The following is a 22757-nucleotide window of genomic DNA, read 5'->3' on the forward strand; positions in this document are numbered from 1 at the left end:
CTCAGTGTGTATAACGTGCTCTACCCGGCGCAGTGTGTGTAACGTGCTCTGCCTGGCTCAGTGTGTATAACGTGCTCTGCCTGGCTCAGTGTGTATAACGTGCTCTACCTGGCGCAGTGTGTATAACGTGCTCTACCTGACGCAGTGTATAACGTGCTCTGCCTGGCGCAGTGTGTGTAACGTGCTCTACCTGGCGCAGTGTATGTAATGTGCTCTACCTGGCGCAGTGTGTGTAACGTGCTCTACCTGGCGCAGTGTGTGTAATGTGCTCTACCTGGCGCAGTGTGTGTAATGTTCTCTACCTGGTGCAGTGTGTGTAATGTTCTCTACCTGGCGCAGTGTATGTAATGTGCTCTACCTGGCGCAGTGTGTGAAACGTGCTCTACCTGGCGCAGTGTGTGTAATGTGCACTACCTGGTGCAGTGTGTGTAACGTGCACTACCTGGCGCAGTGTGTGTAACGTGCTCTACCTGGTTCAGTGTGTGTAACGTGCTCTACCTGGTGCAATGTGCATATTGTCCGCTACCTGGTGCAATATGTATAATATGCTCTGCCTGGCGCTAAGTATATAACGTGCTCTGCCTGGAGCAATATGTATAGCGTGCTCTACCTGGTGCAGTGTGTATAGGAGGTTCTACCTGGTGCAATATGTATAAGCGGCACTACTGTGTGGTATAATGTGAATTGGTACTATTATGTGGCCACGCCCCTTCTCTAGGAGATCGAGAACCAATTCACTTTCTGCCGAGGGGCACCAAAATGTGTAGTTACAGCTCTGGTGCAGGGTGTCCTGCATGCTACACAGCCCAGCAGCACTGTCACCCCCATCCCCCCACCTTGCAACAAGATTAAGATTAATAAAAACCTTCATTCCGATGGGACCCAGAAAAGGACCGGTAGGACCCCAATTTTTAAAAGTGAGGGGTCCCTGGGACCCACTTTTTTTGGGGCTCAGCGCGATCACTGGGTGAGTCTTATTGTTTATGGGAGGGCATTTCACAGAGTGGATGCAGTCTGGAAAAAGTCCTGTAATTTTGAGTGGGAACAGTGATGCGTGTGGATGAGAGACGCAGATCTTGTGAAGAGCAAAGTGGTCGAGTGGGAATATATTTTAAGATGAACAACGAGATATATGTAGGTGTAGTTTGCTTAATAGCTTTGTGTGTGTGAGTAAAAGTATTTTATATTAAATACGGTAGAATACAGGTAACCAATGGAGGGACTGTCAGAAGGGAACTTCAAGCGCTGAACGTCTAGCGAGGAAGATTAGCTGTCAGTGTTTTTGTGAATCCGTTAATCCTGGACCAACCAAAGGTGTAGGTGCTGGTGTATAATGAAAGCAGGGAGGAAGAAGAAAGTTCTGTTTCATATATTTATTAAAGGCAACAATTCCAGTAAGGAGTTAAAAGACACACAAGAACAGTCTTAAAGATGCATTGAAGAAATGTTCATACAACTAAATTTAAACAGGCTTGTGAAGAATTGTCCAAATGAAGCAATGATTGGTGCCAAACTGTAAGGAGTGTTAACTGGATATTGCAGACATAAATGAATAACTGTAGAGACTTGTACTGAAGCTTAAAGGTAAAACTGGAAAGCTGTGAAGAATTGTCCTTGATTACAGCAACAATGAAGATACAATACTAAATAGAATACTTGCAAATTGGGAAGATAACACTTGAAGCACTGTGAAACTGCAGCAGACGACAATGGTGAAGAATAAGTTAAACTCAGAGCTGATTAAACGAGCACCTGAGTTTAGTAGAATCTTCCACAGGCTGTGTGATTGAAGCAGGCAAGACAGGGTAACTTCTCACAAGACTCTGAAAATCCACTTGTTGCCACTGGGAGAGCGATTGACAGCACAGCAGGGAGCTGGTGGATCTTTTGCAGTGAAGGCTGCAGGAAGACCTCTGGGAGCGGGGGCGATATCTGGACCACTGGAATCACACAGAAAATCACGGAGAGAGCACATAGCAAGGGTACAGAGTAACTACAACAAAGCACTGACTCAGAGTAACATAATCCCAGCCTACTTAAAGGCAACACAAGCACGGGATTGGCTAACACTTACCCACAGGTGTTTCACAAGTGCTCTCATGTGCTCATTTGGTCTCCAACATGGCCACCTCCTATACTGCAGACACACAGCGGTGCCTTTGGCCATTTGGTCCCTGCACTCCCTGCTCCCAGAACCTGCATCACCTCTGCCGCTGACCACGTCGCTTCCCCACGCGGCCGCACAGCATCGTGAGCAACTGTGCCGGCAACGGACGGACCCCAGAACCCGCAGAGGTGAGTGATTGGTTTGTGACATTAGCCTCACAGCTGCATTCAGAATGGATTGTAGTAGTGAGAGCCTATGTTTGGGAAGACCAGTAAGAAGACTATTGCAGTAATCAATGCGGGAGATAATGAGAGCATGGATTAGAGTGTTTGCTGTGTCTTGTGTAAGATATGGTCGTATTTTGGATATGTTTCTTAGATGTATGCAACGTGACTGTGAGACAGATTGAATGTGGGGACAAAGCACAGGTCAGAGTCAGGGATGACACCTAGGCAGCGAGCTTGTGGGGTAGGAATGATTGTTGAGTTATCAACATTGATAAAATAAAATCAGGTTGGTAACTACTATTGGCCGGTGGAAATACAATTAATTCTCTTTTGGAAACATTACGTTTGAAGTGGCGAGATGTCATCTAAGATGAAATGGCAGAGAGGCATTCAGTGACACGGCTCAATACAAATGGTGACAACTCTGGGGAGGATAGGTAGATTTGAGTATCATCTGCGTACAGATGACACTGGAATCCGAAAGAGCTGATTAGTTTACCAAGAGAGGAGGTATAGATTGAGAAAAGCAGAGGACCCAAGACTAAGCCTTGCGGTACTCCAACTGATAGAGGTAGAGCAGAGGAGGTAGAATCAGAGAAACAAACACTGAAGAAGCGATTAGATAGGCTAGGAACCAAGAGAGGGCTGTGTCGAAGTCGGAAAATATTACAGTACACACATCACGTACAAACTCCACACAGATGGCCTCCGTGCGCGTACTTGTTCTGCCGTGCGTGCGCATATTCGCAATTTGCATATGACCGCTCACGCGGTCCTGCGTATTAGCGTGTGGTATGAGTAATTACGGTAGTATTTGTATTCGCATGGAAAAGCCACAAAGACATATCCCATATTTAATCCACATAGTGCATAATGTACACATAGCCCACACGCACCACACCAGCAAGTTATACTTGTTTAAAAGGTACAACAACAAAGGGATTCACCTTTACAGGATATGAGGGGACAGCATTAGGTTATGAGATGGTGTTTGGTATCCAACTGTAGGGTATTTTAAGGGCAACATTCCGGTAGCAGTTTGCAGAAGATAGCACGTTCCTGCGCATAATTATGTGCAGGAACAGGATATTAATATTATACTGTGTTTATTGTACTCTGATATTCGGCAGGAACCCAGTGGAGACCAACTGCAAGCACACCTGGGTCAGACATCGCCCACCTATTCAAACCAACCTATGACCCCTCCTGTACTGTAAATGACCAGCCCTTTGTTCTATAGATGAAGAGGTTACAGTTTCTATTGTATTGTGTTTTGACTAACTGTATAAAAGCCAAGCTGCCGAGCCGGTCATTCATCTCTCTCTGAAGGTCATCTTGCTTGATTTACTGAGCACCGGACTGTGTTGCGCTAGCGAAACCAAACGTATGTACCATTGATTGTAGTGTTCATTCTAGCACCCTGCACCTTTCAAAATGTGTGCAGTTCCTCCTTCCTGCCTGGGGTGTCGCTCTCTGCTGTGGTGCTTCTCAGCACACTGATCTGTTACTCAGTGCTGTGATAAAGACCTGTGTGTGCTGAGAAGCACCAGAGCAGAGAGTGACACCCCAGGCAGGAAAGATGAACTGCACAGGATTTGAAAGGTGCAGGGTGCTAGAATGAACACTAGATTGTAGCCTCTTTTCTGTTATTGTGATTGTATATCTGTTGTAACCCCCTTTCAGCAATTATATGTTGGTGGGTCGAATCCCAACATCTTAAATACAATTGGTGTCGTGTCTCCTTCCTGCTAAGGTTTAAAGTGTATTTCAGACACACGTGTAGCTGCATTGTGCTCTCAGTGTGTCGATGTGTGTGTGTATGCACTACGTGTACTTTGTACCTCCGTTGCGGCGTGTGTACGCAAAGTGCATACACGGTACGGGCCTTTGTACGCTAACTGTGTAAAAAGTACGTAGTTTAAGGATTACATACAGCGGCCACAGCGGCTCGAATTTAAGTGTATTGAATGTATTAAGGTATTGCTTTTAGTCCTGTAAGTAAATCAGCATTTACAGCCGTGCCCTGAAGACCTGGGGATTGTAATGTGTACTGTGTGTATGAGAAGACAGTGTTCACAGTGTCACATGCAGCAAGTTGCTAATGACAACCAATCAGCATTGAAGTAAAATGTATGATTTGCATGCTATAAAATGTATACAGAGCAGCTGATTGGCAAGATATACATATATATATATATATCGAGTATCCCTTATCCAAAATGCTTGGGACCATAAGTATTTTGGATAACAGATTATTACGTAATTCGGAATATTTTTCTTTTTACCAGGGAACAGTGGGCTGTGTGCTGATTGCTGAGGTTTGGGAGCTTGACTCCCGGCTCGTCAACATTACAGGGCAGCCAGTGGCACTGGGAGGCCGGGGAGCACAGCTCCTGGTATCCCGTTCCCCACAGCGTTGAGCAGACACCTCACGTTGAGCACTGCGGCTGGGGCAGAGTTCCACAGGCTGTAGCGACTCACACTGATAGATGCACTGGGGGGAGCCCCAGCACTACCCAGGTGGCAGGAGAGGGAGCCTGGCTATTGTGAGGGTGCTGGGGACTGGGAGGGCAGCTCCTAGTACCACCAGCAGTAAGATGGGTAAAGTAGCAGCTCCGAGGGGCAGATGTATTCACCTGGAGAAGGCATAAGGAAGTGATAAGTGCAAGGTGATAAACGCACCAGCCAATCAGCTCCAATATGTAAATTGACTGGCTGGTGCATTTATCACTTTGCACTTATCACTGCTTTATCACTTCTCTATGCCGTCTCCAGGTTAATGCATCTGCCCCCGAGTGCTGGCACTAGTTTTGAAAATACATATATGTACAAGTGTTTAAATGTATAGCGATTTAAAAAGTATTTAAATATATTTAAACTAAAAGTGCACTTACTTGTGTCCATGGGGGTATCCAGAGCTCTGTGTTGGCTGTTGGATTTCCCATCCCCCTCCCAGGCAAACGGAATGCCTTCTGTTTATTTATTATTTAGTTATTAACAGTTTCTTATATAGCGCAGCAAATTCCGCTGCACTTTACATTCGGACACAATGATAAGACAAAACTGGGTAATAACAATCAGACATAGAGGTAGGAGGGCCCTGCTCACCAGCTTACACTCTATAGGGAAATAGACACTGATACACAAGGGTAGGTGCTATCTATTGCACAGTTGTCCACCAGACTGCAAAGGTTCTTGGTGGGCTGTATGATATCACATCACAGCAGTGATGAACCAGGGTCAGGAGGAAGGGAGAGTAAAGATAGAGGAAATATGTGAGGATATGTGCGGACTGTACAGTGGGGATATAATCGGATAGGAAAGCGTATGAAGGTTATGTGAGCGGTTCTGGAATGTGATAAGCTTGTCTGAAGAGGTGAGTTTTCAGGGAACACTTGAAGATTTGCCTTCATCTTGCTACCAACAGGAATGCGACAAACACAGTCCTGTTCTCCACCCAGAGCCGGCAAACTAGGCAAATGCCTAGGGCATTTGGAATGCCTAGGGGCACAAGCAGCTTCTGCTGATTAAAATGATATGCGGCATGCCTATATTCTGTGTGTGACTGTGGCTGTATCTGCATATGAAATGCTACATTACAGTGTATTCCATGAAATCACTGTAATGTAGCATTTTGTATGCAGATACAGCCACAGTAGCACACGGATTATAGGCATGCTACATATAATTTTAATCAGTAGAAGCTGCTTGTGTGTCCTAGTCACATAGCAATGCAAATAAGATGCATTTTCTGGGGGGAAAAGGCGACCAACGTTAGCAGAGCTGGACGGGAGCTGCATGGCATATTGAGGCAAAATGTATGAGGACACATCTGTATCCAAGCAGAGGCAGAGGTCACAGTGTTAGCGGCCATGTGAGTGCTGTGTGTGGCTAGGTTCGTTGTGCAGTAGTGTTCAGCATAAGTGTAAGGGGCATTATGTGTGTCATTATGTGTATAAGGGCATTAATAATGTGTGGCATAAGTGTAAGGGACATTATGTGTATCAGGGCATTAATAATGGTTGGAATAATGTGTAAGGTGCATTATGTTTACAAGGACATTAATAATGTGTGTCATATGTGTAAGGGGCATTCCTGTGTGGTATTATGTGTATAAATGTATTACTAATGTGTGTCATATGTGTAAGGGGCATTGCTGTGTGGTATTAGGTGTATAAAGGCATTACTAATGTGTGGCATTATGTGTATAAGGTGCTCTACTGTGGTGTTACATATAGAAATGGCACTACTGTGTGGTGTAATGTATAGAAAAGGCACTACTGTGTGGTGTAATGTGAATAAAGAGCAATAGGGTATGGTGTCATTTGAATTGGGGGCACTATTGTATGGCCATGCCCCTTCCCAAAAGAACATGCCCCTTTTTGGGCTGCACGCCGAATGTGCCCAGTGTATCTATTTCAAATATAGGGGGTAGGAGCACCAAAATCAGGACTGCTATGATTGAGGGGTAATAGTGATGGGAAAGGGGTGCAGGGTCAGAGACGGAACTAGCGCAAGTGCTAGGGGGCCTCATTTTGATTAGGGACGGCTCTGTCTCCACCTGTCCTGTGTTGAGCCCAGCATCTCCAAGCTCTGCATTCTACCAGCTAGCAATGCAAGAGCCTGGTCAGTGACCATTGCGGGTCAGCCAATGCCAACCAGTGGTGTGGTAGCAGCGTGTCTACGCATACACAGCAGCTAGCTGTACAGGTTCCGGTGGTAGAAGCCTGAGCTGCACGTGGTTCCAGACCCTGGTAGTGGCAGCGACATACCTGCCCATTGCACAGTGGGTGGAGTCAGTAACAGGCGGTAACAGGAAATTCCCTATTGGCCAGGTTCTGTGAGACCCAAACCCATTGTGTAATCTCTGGGTGTAGGCAGCGAGGGGCGTCTGGTCACAGGCAAGCTGACTTGTTCAGTGAGACTATGCGTTATGTTCCGAGGCCTAATACAGACCTGACTGATGTTGTGCGAATTCGCACTGTGGCCGAATATCGAACAACTGCGCGTGCGTATGGATAATAATGCGTAGGCGCGAGGCCAAACTATGAAAAATTCTCTGTCAGATTGATTGACAGGAAGCGGATGTTTGTGGGGTAACTGCCCATTTTCTGTCAGGAAAAATACAGGCTCTCCCAAGTGTTTTCGGGGCGGGTGTGCGACGTCAGCTCCGGCCCCCATCAGCCTTATTCCATCGCATTGTAGGACTAGGTCCCGGGCTACGCACATGCTTCGCAGACTGGAAAAATCATTCGATGGTGAGTGAGATGCGAACGGATTTGCAGATGGCCGTTTGCAAAGCTTTCTGAGGTAGCTTTTTGGGGTATGCGCCTAATACCAGGGGCTGCCTAACCCCCTATAGGAAATGTACAGCACTCACCCTTTTACTACAGTTCAGTGTTAATCCTATGGATATATTATGTCCGACATAAACTCTATGAGGAAGCTTCAATTAGAAGCGAAACGCGTCAGGGAAAGTGCCCTATCTGTGACCCGGTGGACCTTGGCTGTTTGCCCGCATTGATGTGCAGTGGTGTCTGAGACTGACAAGCAGGAGACCGGAGGACGCTATACGCGGCGGCTTGAAGACGGGAGCTGAATCAACCTCCAGCGCCTGCAGTGCGCAGAGCTCCGGGAGCTGGACTGATACTTCTCTCTCCGAAAATCAGTAAAGGTGTGTGCACGAGAGCCAGTTTCAGTGGGAGACGGAGGACGCCATTCGTGGTAATTGAGACGGGAGCTTTGTTTATACAGGTGCTTGCGATGCACTAGAGTCCCGGGTGTGTATCAATTCCTCCATGACTTTTGAGCGGTTATCCCACAAGTAAAGAACCATCAGTTTATATGTGCAATTGGATAAGTTTATTCATCAAGAGATATATAAACAAAGGCTTCAAATTTATTACACCATATAATATCTAATCATGAATTATTCATGAGCACATCGGATGAGAATGTCCTACTTGAAAATTAAAAACAAGGACGTTATCAATGTTTAGCCCACTGTGGTCACTGCTAGTTATATGATCCACCTCTTATGCTCAATAGTAGTTTTATTATTAGTAATGTTTTAGTTTTAGTTTTGTTTATATGCGCATATTACAGTTGTCAATGAACTATATAAGTGTTCACATTTGATCAATTTTATAGATACAGGTTGAGTATCCCATATCCAAATATTCCGAAATACGGAATATTCCGAAATACGGACTTTTTTGAGTGAGAGTGAGATAGTGAAACCTTTGTTTTCTGATGGCTCAATGTACACAACCTTTGTTTAATACACAAAGTTATTAAAAATATTGTATTAAATGACCTTCAGGCTGTGTGTATAAGGTGTATATGAAACATAAATGAATTGTGTGAATGTAGACACACTTTGTTTAATGCACAAAGTTATAAAAAATATTGGCTAAAATGACCTTCCGGCTGTGTGTATAATGTGTATATGTTACATAAATGCATTCTGTGCTTAGATTTAGGTCCCATCACCGTGATATCTCATTATGGTATGCAATTATTCCAAAATACGGAAAAATCCCATATCCAAAATACCTCTGGTCCCAAGCATTTGGATAAGGGATACTCAACCTGTAATAAAATTATCTTGTAATTATAATCTTCTTGAGTTCATTCATGCTTTGTTGCCTCTAATTGAGTCTAAATAGCGCAAGGGGTTTTTCTGTTTGTTTTAGTATACACCCGTTTTTTTAAAATCTGGTGGATTGTGTTGGCCACATCCACAGGCCATTTCACCTTTGTTGCTGCTGGATAGATTTTACGAGGTATAAGAGATAAGAACATTGGATTATATCCTTGATACCTGTGCAGAGTGGGTGTGATTGTGGATACAGGCACCCATTCGCAATTACATATATATATATACAATAGCGCCAGACATCATTAGTGGTTTTATAAACTCTAAGGGTCCTAGGTAATATGAGAGGTGATGGTTAATGTTAATATTTCAGTTGTTCGACCAAAACGTGTTGAAGGACAGAGGATCTCACTTTTACATAAGGGGACTGACTGTGGGGTGGAAAAATATCTCCACTCATATGATTGGACACTTGTGTAACGGTAAAGCGTGACGTTGGCCATTAAGGACAATATAAATGTAATGAACAACGTGTTTTATAGTCAATATGTGCACCTACATGTTTTTAATAAGTAAAGATTAATATTCATTGATATTGTCACCTCTCATAATATTTACCTAGCACCATGAATATAACACCCATATGGCAATGGTTCCCATACTGTGTGCCTAGACACCCCGGGGTGCCACGAGGCACTTGTCAAAATGATAGGCAAAACCAGTGCTAGTGGCTGCCAATCATATATCATGTGGCCAATCAGACGCACAGCTGCACACCACCACATAACTCTCCCTAAGGCTGGCAAGTAGGCACAGTTTACTGAATGTCATATTTTTTTCCAAAGTTATCAATAAAAAGAAGTGTCATGGTAGACTTACCATTGTGAATACTTTTTCTGCGAAGTGCACAGGCAGTGATCCAAAAAAAATACAAAAATACAAAATGAGTCCAAAAAAAAGTGGGTCCCAGGGACCCTTCACTTTTAAAAATTGGGGTCCTATGTGTCTTTTTCTGGATCCCATCGGAATGAAGGTTTTTATTAATCTTATTAATTATTCAAATATAAAAAGACAGACTTGATTTTGACACTACAAAGTGTTGAAAGGGGAAGGGGGGGGGGGGGGGGTGACAATGCTGCTGGGATGTGAAGTATACAGGACACTCTGCCCCAGAGCTGTAACTAGACATTTTGGTGCCCTAAGAGAAAAGCGAATTGGTGCTCCCCTTCCGACATGGCAAAGCGACGCGCAGCAAAAATTTATAGTGTAAATTCACATTCCACCACACAGTAGTGCAGCTTATACACATTTCACCAGGTAGAACCTCCTATACACACTGTGCCAGGTAGAGCACGTTATAAACATTGCGCCACATAGAGCATGTCTACACTTTGCACCAGGAAAAGCACGTATACACATTGCACCAGGCAGAGCACATTATACACTTTGCGCCAGGTAGAACCTCCTATACACAATGCGCCAGGTAGCGCACATTATACACATTGCATCAGGCAGAGCACCGAGACACAATGCACCAGGTAGAGCACTGAGACACATTGCACCAGGTAGAGCACTGAGACACATTGCACCAGGTAGAACACTGAGACACATTGCACCAGGTAGAACGCTGAGACACAGAGACACATTGCACCAGGTAGAGCACTGAGACACATTGCACCAGGTAGAGCGCCGAGACACATTGCACCAGGTAGAGCACCGAGACACATTGCACCAGGTAGAGCACCGAGACACATTGCACCAGGTAGAGCACCGAGACACATTGCACCAGGTAGAGCGCCGAGACACATTGCACCAATAGAGCGCCGAGACACATTGCACCAGGTAGAGTGCCGAGACACATTGCACCAGGTAGAGCGCTGAGACACATTGCACCAGGTAGAGTGCCGAGACACATTGCACTAGGTAGAGCGCCATAGAGCACTGAGACACATTGCACCAGGTAGAGCGTCGTAGAGCACTGACACACATTGCACCAGGTAGAGCGCCATAGAGCACTGAGACACAGTGCACCAGGTAGAGCACTGAGACACATTGCACCAGGTAGAGCACTGAGACACATTGCACCAGGTAGAGCGCCATAGAGCACTGAGACAAATTGCACCAGGTAGAACACTGAGACACATTGCACCAGGTAGAACACTGAGACACATTGCACCAGGTAGAGCACTGAGACACATTGCACCAAGTAGAGCACTGAGACACACTGCACCAGGTAGAGCACTGAGACACATTGCACCAGGTAGAGCACTGAGACACATTGCACCAGGTAGAACACTGAGACACACTGCACCAGGTAGAGCACTGAGACACATTGCACCAGGTAGAGCACTGAGACACATTGCACCAGGTAGAACACTGAGACACATTGCACCAGGTAGAGCACTGAGACACATTGCACCAGGTAGAGCACCGAGACACTGAGACACATTGCACCAGGTAGAGCACTGAGACACATTGCACAGGTAGAGCACTGAGACACATTGCACCAGGTAGAGCACTGAGACACATTGCACCAGGTAGAACACTGGGACACATTGCACCAGGTAGAACACTGAGACACATTGCACCAGGTAGAACACTGAGACACATTGCACCAGGTAGAGCACTGAGACACATTGCACCAGGTAGAACACTGAGACAATTTGCACCAGGTAGAGCACTGAGACACATTGCACCAGGTAGAGCACTGAGACACATTGCACAAGGTAGAACACTGAGACACATTGCACAAGGTAGAACACTGAGACACATTGCACCAGGTAGAACACTGAGACACATTGCACCAGGTAGAACACTGAGACACATTGCACCAGGTAGAACACTGAGACACATTGCACCAGGTAGAGCACTGAGACACATTGCAGCAGGTGGAGCACTGAGACACACTGCACCAGGTAGAGCACTGAGACACACTGCACCAGGTAGAGCACTGAGACACATTGCACCAGGTAGAGCACTGAGCCACACTGCACCAGGTAGAGCACTGAGCCACACTGCACCAGGTAGAGCACTGAGACACATTGCACCAGGTAGAGCACTGAGACACATTGCACCAGGTAGAGCACTGAGACACATTGCACCAGGTAGAGCACTGAGACACATTGCACCAGGTAGAGCACTGAGACACATTGCACCAGGTAGAACACTGAAACACATTGCATCAGGTAGAGCACTGAGACACATTGCACCAGGTAGAGCACTGAGACACATTGCACCAGGTAGAGCACTGAGACACATTGCACCAGGTAGAACACTGAAACACATTGCACCAGGTAGAGCACTGAGACACATTGCACCAGGTAGAACACTGAGACACATTGCACCAGGTAGAACACTGAAACACATTGCATCAGGTAGAGCACTGAGACACATTGCACCAGGTAGAGCACTGAGACACATTGCACCAGGTAGAGCACTGAGACACATTGCACCAGGTAGAGCACTGAGACACATTGCACCAGGTAGAGCACTGAGACACATTGCACCAGGTAGAACACTGAGACACATTGCACCAGGTAGAACACTGAAACACATTGCATCAGGTAGAGCACTGAGACACATTGCACCAGGTAGAACACTGAGACACATTGCACCAGGTAGAGCACTGAGACACATTGCACCAGGTAGAACACTGAGACACATTGCACCAGGTAGAGCACTGAGACACATTGCACCAGGTAGAACACTGAAACACATTGCATCAGGTAGAGCACTGAGACACATTGCACCAGGTAGAGCACTGAGACACATTGCACCAGGTAGAACACTGAGACACATTGCACCAGGTAGAACACTGAGACACATTGCACCAGGTAGAGCACTGAGACACATTGCACCAGGTAGAACACTGAGACACATTGCACCAGGTAGAGCACTGAGACACATTGCACCAGGTAGAACACTGAAACACATTGCATCAGGTAGAGCACTGAGACACATTGCACCAGGTAGAGCACTGAGACACATTGCACCAGGTAGAACACTGAGACACATTGCACCAGGTAGAGCACTGAGACACATTGCACCAGGTAGAGCACTGAGACACATTGCACCAGGTAGAACACTGAAACACATTGCATCAGGTAGAGCACTGAGACACATTGCACCAGGTAGAGCACTGAGACACATTGCACCAGGTAGAACACTGAGACACATTGCACCAGGTAGAGCACTGAGACACAAACAGCCAGTCACCTCCTGTGTGCCGCTGATGGCTAGAGCGATCCAACACAGATCCAGATGAGCTCATCTTCTAAACGTGAGTCCCAGGTAGCCGTTTCTGGGTAAAATACGCGCCATAGCGTGTGTTTTTGCGATCACTGACAGGGTTCCACAGGGAAATATCAGGGTGTAGAGTGGATCTTGATCCAGAGGCACCAACAGGCTAAAGCTTTAGCTGTCCCAGAATTCATTGGGGCCTCCTCTGTAACCCCGCCTCCAGGCACTGAGAGCTCAGTTTCGATAATCAGTCCAATGTAGAAGCAGGTAAAAAAGAAGGCAGATGTTAGTCACATAGAATCACGTTCTCACGACAGGAGAAGGGACCAGCGGCTAATGCCATACAAACCCATAGAACAGTGATTTTCAACCTTTTTTTACTCGCGGCACACCGAGCAATATTTTAAAATTGCTAAGGCACACCATAAGTTCCCCACAGAACCCCCCCCCCCCCACACACACATTAGCCCGCACAGAAAAAAAAAATCCACACATACATTGGCCTACACAGAAAATACAATCACATTGCTTCCCACATAAGTCATGTTGCTCAATACATAAATCCTATTGCTCCCCACATAAATCAATTACATTGCTCCCCACATAAATCCTATTGCTCCCCACATGAATTATTCACATTGTTCCCCCCATGAATCCTTATTCTCCCCACATAAATCCTATTGTTCCCCACAGGAAAACTAAAATAACAAATATTAGCCCCTACCGGTCAGCTGTCCTCCTTCCTGTCCCTCAGTGGCGGGGGTTGTTCATAGTGGAGTGCTGCGAATACTGAGCAGTGGGCAGTCGGGCAGGTGTGGATGTGGGTGGGCAAGGAAAGCTGTGTATGCAGGCAGAAACTGGAAGATGTGTATGCAGGCGGGTGGGCATGCTGGATGGTGAGACGCGGCGGTCGTGACCTATGATATCACACCGCCGCGTCTTGAAGGCATAGGTCACGGCCGGAGCATGACTGATCCTCTAAGAAGAGCCCAGGCCAACAGTTCACTCTGTAGATGCAGGAAGCTGCTCTGGCTCCGCGGCACACCTTGCAACTGGTCGCGGCACACTAGTGTGCCACGGCACACTGGTTGAAAAAGCCTGCCATAGAAGCTAGGTGCGTCAGGGTGGAGCATGGTGTTACCCAGATCTCTCTGCACATCTTACATCTGCCGCTCCTGCTGTGCAGCATGGTGTTACCCAGATCTCTCTGCACATGTTACATATGCCCCTCCTGCTGTGCAGCATGGTGTTACCCAGGTCTCTCTGCACATCTTACATCTGCCCCTCCTGCTGTTCAGCATAATGTTACCCAGATCTCTCTGTACATGTTACATCTGTCCCTCCTGCTGTGCAGCATGGTGTTACCCAGGTCTCTCTGCACATGTTACAGAGTCAGTTGCACCCTTGTTGTCATATTCTATGTTGATAGTCTCATTCTGACTGTTGCTGTCTTGGTTTTCTCCGGCAGGGTCCACAGGATAACACTGGGATATGATGGAGCGACAGCAGATTTGCACCAATCAGTCAAAGCTTTCCGGCCTCCCAGCATGCAACGTGCCCGTCCATATATCCCCGCCCCCAGGCTCTGGCAAATCAGTTTTTTGTTTGGTGCGGCAGGTGCCGGACCATGGTCAGAGGGCTGCAGTTTTTTTAGCAGCACTAAGCTTTATTTTATTTTTATAGTCTGTTACTATTTTCTTTCTAAACAGCGTCTTATACGTACATTAGAAAAAGTCACTCCAACAACTCTCAGCTGGGTCGCGACATCGCTTACCCACGAGTACAGTGCTGTTTTGGCAGGCATCTGTGTCAGATATACTAGCAGGTCCATCAAACGTTACCAGGCTGTGGCCGGAGCACGGGGAGAAGGTAAGGCATTGGTTCCACTTAGAAGGGGAATACGGACACAGCCGCACTGTTTTGGGAGGAGACTACCAAACAGTAGCTGACGTGCCGCCACCACGGGTGCTCCAGCGCTAGGCTTTAGGGTTCTGAGGCTCCAGGAGTAGTATGAGGCCGCGATCCCTAGAGTTGATGTCAGCAGTGGGGAGTCAGACGCTGTCCTGGTCGCCCCTCCCCCCGGTTCATGACCAGTTTCCGCCGAGTCTCCTGCCATGAACTGTTTCCTCGCTTCTGTCTCAGACACTACTAGCTACACTAGGAGACGAGGGGACCCAGTCGCAGCATAGGCGGCTGTGTGACTGGTGCGTCTGTGTTCGCTGAGCACTACCACGAGGGGACTTGGTCGCAGCATAGGCTGCTGCGTGACGGGTGAGTCAGTGTTCACTGAGGACTACCCCGAGGAGACCCAGTCACAGCATAGGCAGCTGGGTGACCAGAGCGTCTGTATTCACTAAGCGCTATCACGAGGGGATCCGGTCGCAGCATAGGCGGCTGTGTGACCGGAGCGTCTGTGATCACTGGTTAGGAAGCGGCAGTGTACACTACTAGCATCTGGATCCACTCAGCGTTCATTAACGTATGATCTTTCTTGGAAGTGGGGTGAGTCTCCCTGTATCCCACTCTACTGAGTACGGGTAATACAGCACTAAGGCCCTCATTCCGAGATGATCGTAGCTGTGCTAAATTTAGCACAGCTACGATCATTCACGCTGACATGCGGGGGGACGCCCAGTACAGGGCTATCCCGCCCCACATGTCAGTGCCGGCTCCCCCACAGAAGTGCAAAGGCATCACACAGCGGCGATGCCTTTGCACTGCAAGAGTAGCTCCCGACAGGCACAGATTTAGCGTGCTGGCCGGGAGCTACTCGTCGCTCCCCGGCCCGCAGCGGCTGCGTATGAAGTCATGCAGCCGCTGCAGGCCACTCCCTGCACGGTCCGTCCACGCCTGTATTGGCCAGACCGCGCCTTCGAAACGGCGGCCAAACGCCACCATTCCTCCCCCTTCCGCCCAGTGACCGCCTCTGCCTGTCAATCAGGCAGAGGCGATCGCATCCCAGCTACGGCCTTCGGGCGCCTGGCATGCGCCGGCGCACTACGGCGCCTGCGCATGTGCAGTAGGGACCCGTTCGCTCAGCTGCGATAAAAAACAGCGAGCGAACGGGTCAGAATGACCCCCCAAGTCTCGATCTACCTTTTGAGTATGAATAGTTAGATAAAGTGTCTATTGCATATGAGTCTGTACCATTACTGTTGTTTCTTTCACATTGCGTCTGAATACGTTAGATCTGTTTTAAACATGATTCAGTAAATGTGTGCTCCTACATAAATAATATGTTATTTGTAGTTGATAATATACTTATATTGCTTATTATACTAATGTGACTGTCTGCTAGTATTTAGGCTGACTTTACTATATGTATGTTTAGTCTGTCTTGCAGATCCTCAGTGCTGATGCATGGAGGGTCGGATGAATATCATTTAAAGATTATAGTCACAAAATTGTGTAGTACACTGTGGAAGTGCTGATTATTTGTATAAAAGCGGTAAAGGTGAGGACACTCATATTATGTTTGTTTTTCAAAGCTGTATTGTCCTCTCATGATCTGGTTCAGGATGGTTTATGTGCATAGTGTTTAGCTTCAGCAGAAATACAAGGCAGATTCAGGTACAAATGTATCCTCCTTGGGCTATCTTTGCACACGTTTTATCCAAGAAGCTGAATGGATAATCTCTTCAGAATCCTGTACCAGGTAGAGCCTTTACATTCAGATCCACCTATGGCGCATCACTCCCAGCAGCAGCTGCTCAGAGCAATGTTAAGTAAAATCTTCACATTCACAGGCTACACACTGTTGAATTAATCGGAAGATGATCTACTTTATCTTTGCTTTCCCTGTCTGGGGCAGTCATAGGGCCAAGCCTTGGTTTTGGCTTAAATGGCAAAGACAGTGGTTGTCTGGGCTAATGCAATTGAAGGAGAATCTTTTCAATAATGGCAAAGTTCTCATATAGTGCAATGATCCTGGAGAAGCACCAATAGATTTGGGCACTATTTCCTCCAGGGCATTAGCCCCAATCATATCTGCACGCAGAGCAGTTTTGGCTGGAAGGTGGAAGCCAATTCAGAATTTAGGAAAGGTTCGGAATCGTTGTCCTTTCTGGAAAGTGTTTATTTGATAAAGAATTAACAGATATTCTGAAATCAGGAGCAGACTCCAAAAAGGTCAACTTTCTTCCACATACAGTTTTAAGCTTAAAGTTCTGCTTTTCGGCCCCTGGGTTTGATTCCTAGGAAGACTAATAAGGCATGGGGCTGCCAAAAGTCCAGTTGGATCTACAGCTACACCACACTGGATAGGCCAAATCTCAACGGAGTTTGGAAGATAAGCAGTGTTGAGCCTGGTTGATACTCGGATGCGAGACCATCTGGACAGGTGCTGTAGAAAGATAAGCCATCAGTAGCATGGTATGGGGACCCCAGGCTCGTGGGGGGGGGGGGGGATTTCTTCAGGCATACAGTTCTGACACAGTACTAGGTATGTTTTTGCCTTCACAGCCATCTTGGGTAGAGACGAAGGACAAGGCTTGCGAGAAGCAGTTCAGAAATTGCTTCAGCAAGAATAGTCATTCCAATTCCTCTTGCAAATGAGGACAAAGTTTTTACCCAAACCTGGTAAATTCAGAAGCCAAACGGGTCATTTCGGCCTATGCTCAATCTCAAAATGCTGAACAAATACATTTGGAACCTCGGTTGCACTTGCAATTGCAAACATGTTCCTTATGCTTGGCATAGAGCCAGGGGATTAAGGCTACCCCTGGATCTACAGGATGCTTACCTTCAGGTGCTATATCACTGTCCATCACAGTTATTTAAGGATTTGCTATCTTCCAACAGCAGTTTTTAGTTTTAGGACTTACCTCAGGCATGTCCAAACTGCGGCCCTCCAGCTGTTGAGAAACTACACATCCCAGCATTCCCTGACACAGCTTTAGCATTCTCTGACCGCAAAACTGTGTCAGGGCATGCTGGGATATGTAGTTTCACAACAGCTGGAGGGCCGCAGTTTGGACATGCCTGATTACCTTTTCGGTTAGCCGGACTATTTAACAAACATATGAAGGTGAGCACATCTTATCTCCGCTAGCAGCGGTTAAGAATTTTCTCAGACCTAGACGATCTTTAATCCTGACACGCAGGGATTACCCTTACGTCCTCTGCAACAGACAATAACCTGTATGTAGAAACACAAGTGAATCAATAATGAACCATTAAGTGTCTCCAGTTCCGTCACATCGGATGATTCACTTGGGGGCTGTACTGGATCAGGTCTGCAAGAAGTAATTTTTACCTTGCAACAAAAATATCCAGGGTGTAGTCTAGGATTCAAGTTTTTGTTACACAGTCAAATGGATCCATTCACGCAACAAAGCGGGTGATGGGTTTGATGGTATCTACATCAACAGAGTGAAGTATGCACAATTCCACTCGACGTCTCTGCAGCGTCTGAATTTTACCAAATAGAATCTACAGTCACACCACACTAAATGTGCCCAATCTCATTGGATCGTGAAAGATGGGCAGTGTTGTCCGGGTTGGTACTTGGAGGAACCACCTGGGAATACAAGGTGCTGTAGGTAATTATGGAAGGCTTCACATAATGAAATTGGAATGGTATTTACGATAAAAGTAAGAAGGTCGTCAGCCTGGTGGAAACAAGGCACCCCAGCCAGGGTGGTGAGAAAGCTAAACAGGAAAACCAGCAGAGAATGGCAATGGATACTCCATTTCTGCTCTCCCAAGGTCCAGAACTACTGACGCAGGGTCCTGGTTATCACAGACATCTGGATCTACGGTCTTTGATGGCATGGCCTTGATACATTTATTCTGAAGGTAACAGGATATTTGCAGCAGGTGATTTAAACAATAGGTCAGAACAAGGAACCCTTCCTTAGCTCGCCTTTATCACCAAATATGGCAAGCCTATGTTCAGGCTTGCAGTGAGGTTGGATCTTAGATCTTTCAGAGTTCTGGGGTCTTAGCATACTTTCGGGCACGAATGGATAAAGCTTTGAAGATGGCTCCCTTGGAAAAGCAAGGGTCGGCATTGACTGTAGGGTTCCAAAACTAAATAACCAACTTGCAGGATGTGCGTAATTTTTTCCAGGTTATGCGGCACATTCAGTCTCTGGTTGTTCCTCCTACAGTGCCGTGGGACTAGTGTTAGTCCTTAAAGCCCTTCAAGTTGCCCAATTTGAACCATTGGTTAAAATGGATCATAAATGTGTTTTCTACTGACTAAGGTGTCAGCTAGAGGAATATCAGACTTAGGGGCATGGTCGTGTTGTTCCCCATTTCTGATCTTTTATCCACATAAACCAGTTCTCGGAACTAGGGGGTATATTTACTAACATTCGTAATTCTCCCGATTTGGTGGGAGAATAATCACGAATGACATCGAAAGTGTAAAACTGCAACTTTTTGAATTTGTTACGACGGATTTACTAAGCTGTCGTATTCGGGTTTTTCTTTTGTTCCGATGTCGATGTCATTCGTGTTTTATTTTTTTATTTTTACGGCAGTGATTAGCAAAACACTGCCGACTTTTTTACAATGAATCTCGGCCGGATCTGTGTGATCCGTGCTGGGGTTCATATTTTTTTTTTTTTTAAATTAAACACTGTAAAATCCAAAAAAAAAATTGCGTGGGGTCCCCTCTCCTAAGCATAACCAGCCTCGGGCTCATTGAGCCGATCCTGGTTGCTAAAATATGGGAAAAAAAATGACAGGGGTTCCCCCATATTTAAGCAACCAGCATCGGGCTCTGCGCCTGGTCCTGTTTCCAAAAATACGGGGGACAAAAAGAGTAGGGGTCCCCCGTATTTCTAAAACCAGCACCGGGCTCCACTAGCTGGACAGATAATGCCACAGCCGGGGGTCACTTTGATATAGTGCCCTGCGGCCGTGGCATCAAAAATCCAACTAGTCACCCCTGGCCGGGGTACCCTGGGGGAGTGGGGACCCCTTCAATCAAGGGGTCCCCCCCCCAGCCACCCAAGGGCCAGGGGTGAAGCCCGAGGCTGTCCCCCCCCCATCCAATGGGCTGCGGATGGGGAGGCTGATAGCCTTTTGTGATAATGAAAAGATATTGTTTTTAGTAGCAGTACTACAAGGCCCAGCAAGCCTCCCCGCATGCTGGTACTTGGAGAACCACAAGTACCAGCATGCAGCGGAAAAACGGGCCCGCTGGTACCTGTAGTACTATTACTAAAAAAATACCCAAAAAAAGACAAGACACACACACCGTGAAAGTAAAGATTTATTACATACATGCACACAAACATACATACATACTTACCTTATGTTCACACGAGGGTCTGTCCTCTTCTCCAGTAGAATCCAAGGGGTACCTGTTGAATAAATTCTACTCACCAGATCCCGGGTCCCAGGGTCCTCGGGGCAACCATTTGTAATCCAGGTACTTGCATAAAATAACAAAACGGAAAGCCGAGCCACGAACTGAAAGGGGCCCCATGTTTTCACATGGGACTCCTTTCCCCGAATGCCAGAAACCCACTCTGACTGATGTCTAAGTGGGTTTCTTCAGCCAATCAGGGAGCGCTACGTTGTAGCACCCTCCTGATCGGCTGTGTGCTCCTGTACTGTCTGACAGGCGGCACACGGCAGTGTTACAATGTAGCGCCTATGCGCTCCATTGTAACCAATGGTGGGAACTTTCTGCTCAGCGGTGACGTCACTTTAGGTCAACCGCAGGGCAGAAAGTTCCCACCATTGGTTACAATGGAGCGCATAGGCGCTACATTGTAACACTGCCGTGTGCCGCCTGTCACTCAGTACAGGAGCACACAGCCGATCAGGAGGGTGCTACAACGTAGCGCTCCCTGATTGGCTGAAGAAACCCACTTAGACATCAGTCAGAGTGGGTTTCTGGCATTCGGGGAAAGGAGTCCCATGTGAAAACATGGGGCCCCTTTCAGTTCGTGGCTCGGCTTTCCGTTTTGTTATTTTATGCAAGTACCTGGATTACAAATGGTTGCCCCGAGGACCCTGGGACCCGGGATCTGGTGAGTAGAATTTATTCAACAGGTACCCCTTGGATTCTACTGGAGAAGAGGACAGACCCTCGTGTGAACATAAGGTAAGTATGTATGTATGTTTGTGTGCATGTATGTAATAAATCTTTACTTTCACGGTGTGTGTGTCTTGTCTTTTTTTGGGTATTTTTTTAGTAATAGTACTACAGGTACCAGCGGGCCCGTTTTTCCGCCGCATGCTGGTACTTGTGGTTCTCCAAGTACCAGCATGCGGGGGAGGCTTGCTGGGCCTTGTAGTACTGCTACTAAAAACAATATCTTTTCATTATCACAAAAGGCTATCAGCCCCCCCATCCGCAGCCCATTGGATGGGGGGGACAGCCTCGGGCTTCACCCCTGGCCCTTGGGTGGCTGGGGGGGGGGACCCCTTGATTGAAGGGGTCCCCACTCCCCCAGGGTACCCCGGCCAGGGGTGACTAGTTGGATTTTTGATGCCACGGCCGCAGGGCACTATATCAAAGTGACCCCCGGCTGTGGCATTATCTGTCCAGCTAGTGGAGCCCGGTGCTGGTTTTAAAAATACGGGGGACCCCTACTCTTTTTGTCCCCCGTATTTTTGGAACCAGGACCAGGCGCAGAGCCCGATGCTGGTTGCTTAAATATGGGGGAACCCCTGTCAATTTTTTTCCCATATTTCTGCAACCAGGATCGGCTCAAAGAGCCCGAGGCTGGTTATGCTTAGGAGGGGGGACCCCACGCAATTTTTTTTGAGAAAATAATCACTTTCCCACCCCTTCCCACTGATATACATGCACGGATCTCATGGATCCGTGCATGCCTATACAATCACGGATTAAAAAAGCAGGTCTGTTTTTTTTTAGCACTTTTTTACGAGTTGTAATTTTTCACGGCAGTGTTTGTTTTTTTTTTTGCTTTGCACTTCTTAGGAAATTACCGAGATTGATACTTAAACAGCCGCGTTTTGACCGACGGTGTATTCATTTGTATTTTTTTTGTTGGACTTCCAAAAAATTACGAATGCCCTCATCACTGCCGTGATTATTGCTTAGTAAATTACCGAGATGACACTTTGATGAAAAAACGGCATCTCTGTCAAAATCGGGACCTTAGTAAATTTACCCCTAGGTTTGGGTATATTTCCAAGGTGATGACTAAGTTCCACCTTAACGAGGAAAATGCTGTCCCGGTTTTTCAAGTTCCGGGCCTCGCTGCAGGAGATTCATCACTAGACGTGATCCGTGCATAAGGGATCTACTTGTAATATACCAGTGCCATCAGGAAAGAGATTCCCTCTTCATTCGCTATGGATTTCACAAGAGAGGATGGCAGGCTGGTAAGCAGATGCTGGCAAGATAGCTTCAGAGGACGATTTCAGAAGCATATTCTCTAAGCTGATCTCCCTATTCTGGCTAATGTCTCTGTTCATTCTACCCGTAAAGTAGGTCCTTTCTGAGCAGCACAATGTGGTGCCTAAACAGAACAGGGTTGTAAGGCAGCCATATGGTCTGCCGTTTACACATTCAATAGACATTATGCTTTGGACACCTTTGCCTCTCACAATTCTGAACTCGGGCGAATGATTCTCCTATGCATCAGAAGCGTCCCCA

At 46.8% G+C, this 22757-nt stretch overlaps 1 protein-coding gene across 1 annotated transcript in view; it reads left to right on the plus strand.

Moving 5' to 3' along the window:
• LOC134928727 (fucolectin-1-like) overlaps positions 1-22757 on the plus strand; it is a 49549-nt gene that overhangs the window by 25918 nt on the left and 874 nt on the right. The gene's annotated exons all lie outside the window — the stretch shown is intronic.

This window comes from Pseudophryne corroboree, chromosome 5, assembly GCF_028390025.1.
Source record: "Pseudophryne corroboree isolate aPseCor3 chromosome 5, aPseCor3.hap2, whole genome shotgun sequence".
Lineage (NCBI taxonomy): Eukaryota > Metazoa > Chordata > Amphibia > Anura > Myobatrachidae > Pseudophryne > Pseudophryne corroboree.